The 6,000-nt window shown below is 38.1% G+C and overlaps 1 protein-coding gene across 1 annotated transcript in view; it reads right to left on the bottom strand.

Moving 5' to 3' along the window:
• Window positions 1-6,000, bottom strand: part of LOC106063335 (baculoviral IAP repeat-containing protein 7-B-like) — a 33,607-nt gene continuing 27,607 nt past the window's right edge. Inside the window, exons 10-14 of the mRNA XM_056031993.1 lie at window positions 3,879-3,992; window positions 3,325-3,456; window positions 2,510-2,668; window positions 481-618; window positions 1-216 (exon numbers count right to left, since the gene is read on the bottom strand). The gene's annotated coding sequence lies outside the window, so the exon portion shown is untranslated. The remainder of the gene's footprint in view (window positions 217-480; window positions 619-2,509; window positions 2,669-3,324; window positions 3,457-3,878; window positions 3,993-6,000) is intronic.

Raw genomic sequence — 6,000 nt, 5'->3', positions numbered from 1 at the left:
TTATGCTATGAGCTTAAGTAATAAGTCATAATAATAAAAACAACAACACATATATATATATATATATACAAACACACGCACACAGGCACAACTATCAACAATAGTCATCGCTTTGGTTTAAAACTGGCAAGGCTCCTGTTGATGCTCCACCTAATGTAGAAACATCATTGGCTCTGGCGCTCTCTTCACTTTCAAGGTCAAGGTTAGTCTGGTGATCTGTAAATACATCGATTAGATAGATCAATAGGTTAGATTTTGATCTGAACTTACAATGTCTCTAGAAAGTACGCTACAAGGCTACATAATTATTATGTGTTTTTTTTTTCTTTGTTTTGGGGCGGGGGTATATAAAATAATAATTATACAATCATGCCCTGCGTATTAAACATATTTTTGAGAATCAAAATAATTTAAAAGCAACTTTAACCAAACGCAGCACTAGAAGACAGATTTACTATTACTTATGATAAAAATACTTACTTGAATTATCTATACCCTGAGAAATGTTATCTTGAATGCATTTGGAACATGCCAGGTTCTGTAAAAAATTTTCAAAGCCTTCGTCTTCTGGGCGTCTCCTTATTTCGCATTGATAACAGGCTACGATAGTCCCAAAACCTAAATATCAAAATATTTTTAAAAATACTTTAAAAAAAAAAACACCTTTTATTAAGCATAGTTGTATCAATTAGCTTGGATCAATCATGTCATTAAATTTGTAATAGAACTAGACTAGTAATAAAAAGGAATTTATAAAAATGTAAAAGAAAAAAAAAAACGACTAGAATTCAAACTTATGGCTCAAGCCAACACCGTAACCACTCTGCTAGTGAAGAGCCTATGAACATGGCCCATTGTATAGTTATCTCTTGTTTCTATAGTCTCCTTCTAATAGTGATGTAGTTAGTGTTCAATAAGACACAGACGAAGACCTATGAAGGGGACTAATTCAGCTTACGGATGGCTGCCTGGTCGTGCGGTTTGCGCGCTGGACTGTCGTTCGGATTTATCGACGGTCGAGGGTTCAAACCCTGCCCGCTCCCATCCCCCGTCGTCCTGCGGGAGGTTTGGACTAGGAAGTAAACTATCTTCAACTCTGAAGGAACATCCGAAACATGTAAAACATTTTACAAACACACCACCTCTTCAGTTAAGTGCAAATTCTTTCCCTTGTTTGAGATACCCAACAGAATAATAACCAATTAGTTAATTAATTTAGTTAGTAATTTTTAAAAAGTTTATTCTTGTATTGTAAGATAAAAGAAATAATTGTGCAAAATTTTAGCTTGATCTGAGATTGGGTGTGGGAGAAATAACGTGTACAAATTTTTGACCAGACAGACAGATTGAGTTGATATAAGCTTTGTAAAAATGTTACCAACATTTACTTATGCCTACTTCTTTTTTTTTTAACTGTACAGAAGTAAGTAAATTTAAATCAAGGTTTTGAAGTTGAAAATTTTAACTATTTGGAGCTTACGGCCTATTGGAAAAAGCAAAATAGATTTTTTTTTTCATTGCAACCTTTCTTTTTTATTTAAAGGAGGGAGGTGCTGCGTCATTGGATTGAGAACCACAGGTCTGGAATCTTAAACTGAAATTTCTTTTTTTAACAATACGGTTATTTCCAATTTTTAGACATTAGGCAACATAATAAAAACACTTAAGCACTTTCCCTTCACTGTTGTTAGACATGCATTTTACGGTCAATGTTCAGTGGAAAAGCCGTTTTTACGAAAAGTACAGAACAGGAGTGACCACAGGCTTTAACATGACGGTCTGAAGTGTACTGTGCTTTTCTAGTAGCTTTCGGAGGTTTTAAATTGCCAGGGAGTTCTAGGAAGTGGATTAGCAGAATAATTGTTGTATCTGTCAGATTGTTGTTCAGGTTTTTAAAGGATCGCTGTATCAGTCGGATCGGTGCTCAGTACTTTCAATAATTACATCTAATTAATGTACCCGTACAAGCAGTTATACTTGTTTATCTTTTAGCTATGTTTCAACAAAAACAAATTCTAGCTAACATTGTTATAGATTTTCTCAGGTGATCTTTCTTTCTAGAGCTCACATGGCATTCAAATGAAAACAGATAAGTGGCTTACATTTTACTTTCCTATGCCGAACTGGGAGTCAAACACTTAGTGAGGTTGTGACAGGGCAATGCATGAGGTTTACGGGACATGTTCTACGACACAATGAACTACGCATACCAAGAGTTGGCGATGACATGGAGTCCAATTCGAGGAAAGCGCAAACATGGACTTACTCGTATAGCTTGGCGCCATACTTTCACGAAGGACCTCAAGATAGTGGACACCAGGTGGGAGGAGGCTTCAGACATTGTCAGTGCCAGATCTTTGTGGAGACAGCTTGCCACCCAATGCACTGAGCAGCGTTGGAGAACCTAAGTCTAAGGAAGTCAGCGTGGCTTACCAAGATATCACTCCAAATGTTAAGTACGTCTAAATGGGCGTGACATTCGGGTAGGCCTTATACGCATAATTATTACCAGTGTAATAGTATCCAGCAGAAGCAAGAAGCTTGGGAGGCAGCAGAAATTTTTCTGGCCATCCATCAAGGAAGCTGCAAAGGCGTTGAAACTCTGTTGAGTGATTCTGACTACGTGGGATAGAGAAAAGTCCTCTACCACTATCGTTTAAATTCTCATCTGAAAATAACAATAGTGAAATAATAGATTCTATATCTACACTTGAAGAAGAATCTTAAGTCGTAATAGAATAATTGATCAATGAAAGAAAAAAGGGTAGAATTAAGTCAATGGCTATATTACAAGGGCTCACAAAGACCTTCCTTCAGGGAACAGTACCAGGAAAAAGAAGACGAGGCAGAGAAAGCGATGGGAAGACAACATAAACGAATTGATGGGTAATTGAGGGAGATTCTGTACAAGGTAAAAGGACAGAAAGGAATGGAGAAAGAAGGTCAATAGATCTTATGTGGTGCCCCAACGGTCCAACAGACTAAAGGATAGGTGAAAGTTTGAAGTCTATTTGGCGCAAAAAATACCATTATGCTGCAGCTCTGATTAAGAGGCTAATTAGCTAGTACTTATTTTTCTGAAAGATATTCATAAACTGTCGAATTACTTGAAAAATCTTTGAGCCGTTTTCGAGATCTGTATTCACCCACCCAAATTATTCCTTTTTTGTTTCTTAGAACCAATGAACGATGTAGAAATTGAAAGCTGATTAGAGGAATTGAAAAAAAAATATTGAAAGTCTATTAGAAGTTTATTAGAAGCATTGGAACGCAATGGAATATTTTTAATTGAAACAGGCTAGAGATTCGAATTGAATTGCTTACCTTGAAAAGGAGTTGTTTCTGAGATGTAACAACAACGTGCACATTGGAAATATTGAAGGAAATTTTGGGACATCTCTTCGTGCAGCTGAAGAATTGTTCCGCAAAGATAGCACTGAATAGTTTTACATGGCCCTGCAGTTTTATAGATTTCAAAAAAATAATTTAATTCATATTTAAAAAAAAAATAAAAAAAATTGTCAATTAAGTATTAAAATTTTAATTTGCTGGGTTAATTTAAAAAAATGTAGATTTTATTTAGGCATTTAGAGAGATCTTATATAATACAGACGTTACTTCAAAAAAGAAGATCATGTTGTTCGCAACATGCATCTAGTCATGCATGTTAACCAATGACATAAATTCTGCCAAGTCACTAGTTTTCCTGGCTAGCTCAGGCAACCCATTCCATTCTCTAATAGCACTAGGGAAGAAGGAGCATTTGTACAAATTGGTCCTAGCAAATGGAATGAGGAATGAGCCTTGATCTATGTAGAATAATAAAAACAACTTCGAACTTAAAATTAAAGTAACAAACCTTTTTTAACTCTACCTACCAACAAAATAGAATCCATTTTCTGCTAGAATTGATGGTTCTGTACGTTCATCCGGAAATGGGTAATCCAAGAATGAATATAATCTTTGAAACAAGTTCGTATTGTCAGGTCCTTCTGTAAGTGTGAGAACAGAAGAACAAGTGTAAAAGCTAGAAGAGAAAGTAAGATAAATAAATAGTAAACTAATAACATATAGTAAAAAAATCTTGTTTTTTTTTTGGCACAAAAGTAAATTGTGAACAAGGTAAATTAAAAAAAATATCTACCTCGATTACATTGAGTGACATTAAGCTCAATTATTTTGACTGAATCATAACTATACACTACTGCGTAAATTTCGCGTCTATCTTAAATGTCAGCAATAGTCCCATTCGTGTTTTGTTGTTGTTCTGGGGTTACCATCGTTCAATGGCTGCAGTATCTCTCATTATTGCTGTTTCTGTTTTTATTTGGCTTTTAGATTTCTCGATGCGCTATGATCTTATGATACTTATCACTTGTCTGGACGAGTCGGGTAAGGGGAAGGAAAGAAGGGGTTCTCTTAGTGAATGTTTACATGATCGTTTTTTACTTACTTAGACTTAGGTCCTCCCGCGCCGTTCGGCGCATTGGGCGGCAAGCTGTCTCCATAATGATCTGTCACTGGCAATGTCTGAAGCCTCTTCCCATCTGGTGTCCACTGTTCTGAGGTCCTCCATGAAGGTGTGTCGCCAGGTAATACGAGGACGTCCCTGTTTGCGCTTTCCTCGTTTTGGCTTCCATGTTATCGCAACTCTTGGTGTGCGTAATTCATTTTGACGTAGAACATGTCCCGCAAACCTCATGCGACGCTCAGTCACAACCTCACTAAGTGTTCGACTCCCAGTTCGGCAAAGGATTTCCTTGTTTGAGATCCGGTCTGTGTAACTGACTCCCAAAATCCGTCTCAGCCATCTCTGTTGAGCCACATTTAGTCTTTTCTCAATTTTGACAGATGACTTCCACGTCTCACATGCATATGTAGCAGTTGGAATGACGATTGTGTTGAGAAGGTGTATTTTTGTCTCGAGTCCAATGGCTTGGCTAGTCCAAATAGGCTGCAGCCTTTGGAAAATGCTCCCTGCCTTTCCTATTCGGCACGCTACATCATGGTAAGCATCTCCATCATTTGTTATGATGCTGCCAAGGTACGTGAACTTGTCCAGCTCTTCAAGCTTTGACTCGCCAAGTCTGACGGGGACACCCTCTGCCTTATATTCCACTCGCATAATTTTAGTCTTATCCAAGTTTATGCGGAGGCCAATTTTGGGTGCCTCTCTGTCTAGGCTCTCCGTCATTTCTTGAATGCATTTATTTGTAGCCCCGAGTAGTGCAACATCATCAGCAAAGTCCAAGTCCGTCAATCGGAGTTGTTCATGCCATGGAATACCAAAGGCAGTCTGGTTCATTGCTCTCCTCATTATGTAGTCGATGGCTAGGAGGAAAAGGAAGGGAGATAAGATGCACCCCTGTCTCACACCTGTCTCGATTGTAAAAAACTCTGTTGTTCCCTCTTCTGTTTTAATGCAGCAACTAGACTGACTGTAAAGGTGTCGTAGGATCTGGACGAATTTTTCTGGTATACCGTATTCTCTAACTATTTTCCATAGTGATTCTCGGTGGACACTATCAAACGCTTTTTTGAAGTCCACGAAACTGATCGTTAGCCGTTGTTGGTACTCAAAACTTTGTTCTATGATATTTCGTAAAACGAAAATCTGCTCTGTACATGATCTGCCGCTTCGGAAACCTGCTTGTTCTTCTCTGAGCCTTTCATCTACAGACTGTTGAACAAAACAGTGCTGAGAACTTTGCCTGGGACAGAGAGGAGAGTAATGCCCCTCCAGTTGTTACAGTCTGCCAAGTTGCCCTTTTTTGGAAGCTTTACAATCACTCCCTTTTGCCAGTCCTCTGGGACTTTTGAAGTTCGCCAACAGAGATTTAAGAGATCAGTCATTCTGTTAACAATGCACTGTCCCCCATATTTTAGCATTTCTGCTGATATCATGTCTAGTCCTGGTGCTTTGTTATTCTTTAGCACTGCAATGGCCATGGTAACCTCCTCAGCAGTTATTGGGTCTGTCTTGACCTTGAGATCATTGTC

The sequence above is a fragment of the Biomphalaria glabrata genome, chromosome 6 (assembly GCF_947242115.1).
Source record: "Biomphalaria glabrata chromosome 6, xgBioGlab47.1, whole genome shotgun sequence".
NCBI lineage: Eukaryota > Metazoa > Mollusca > Gastropoda > Planorbidae > Biomphalaria > Biomphalaria glabrata.
This window is presented reverse-complemented; position numbering and strand designations above follow the sequence as displayed.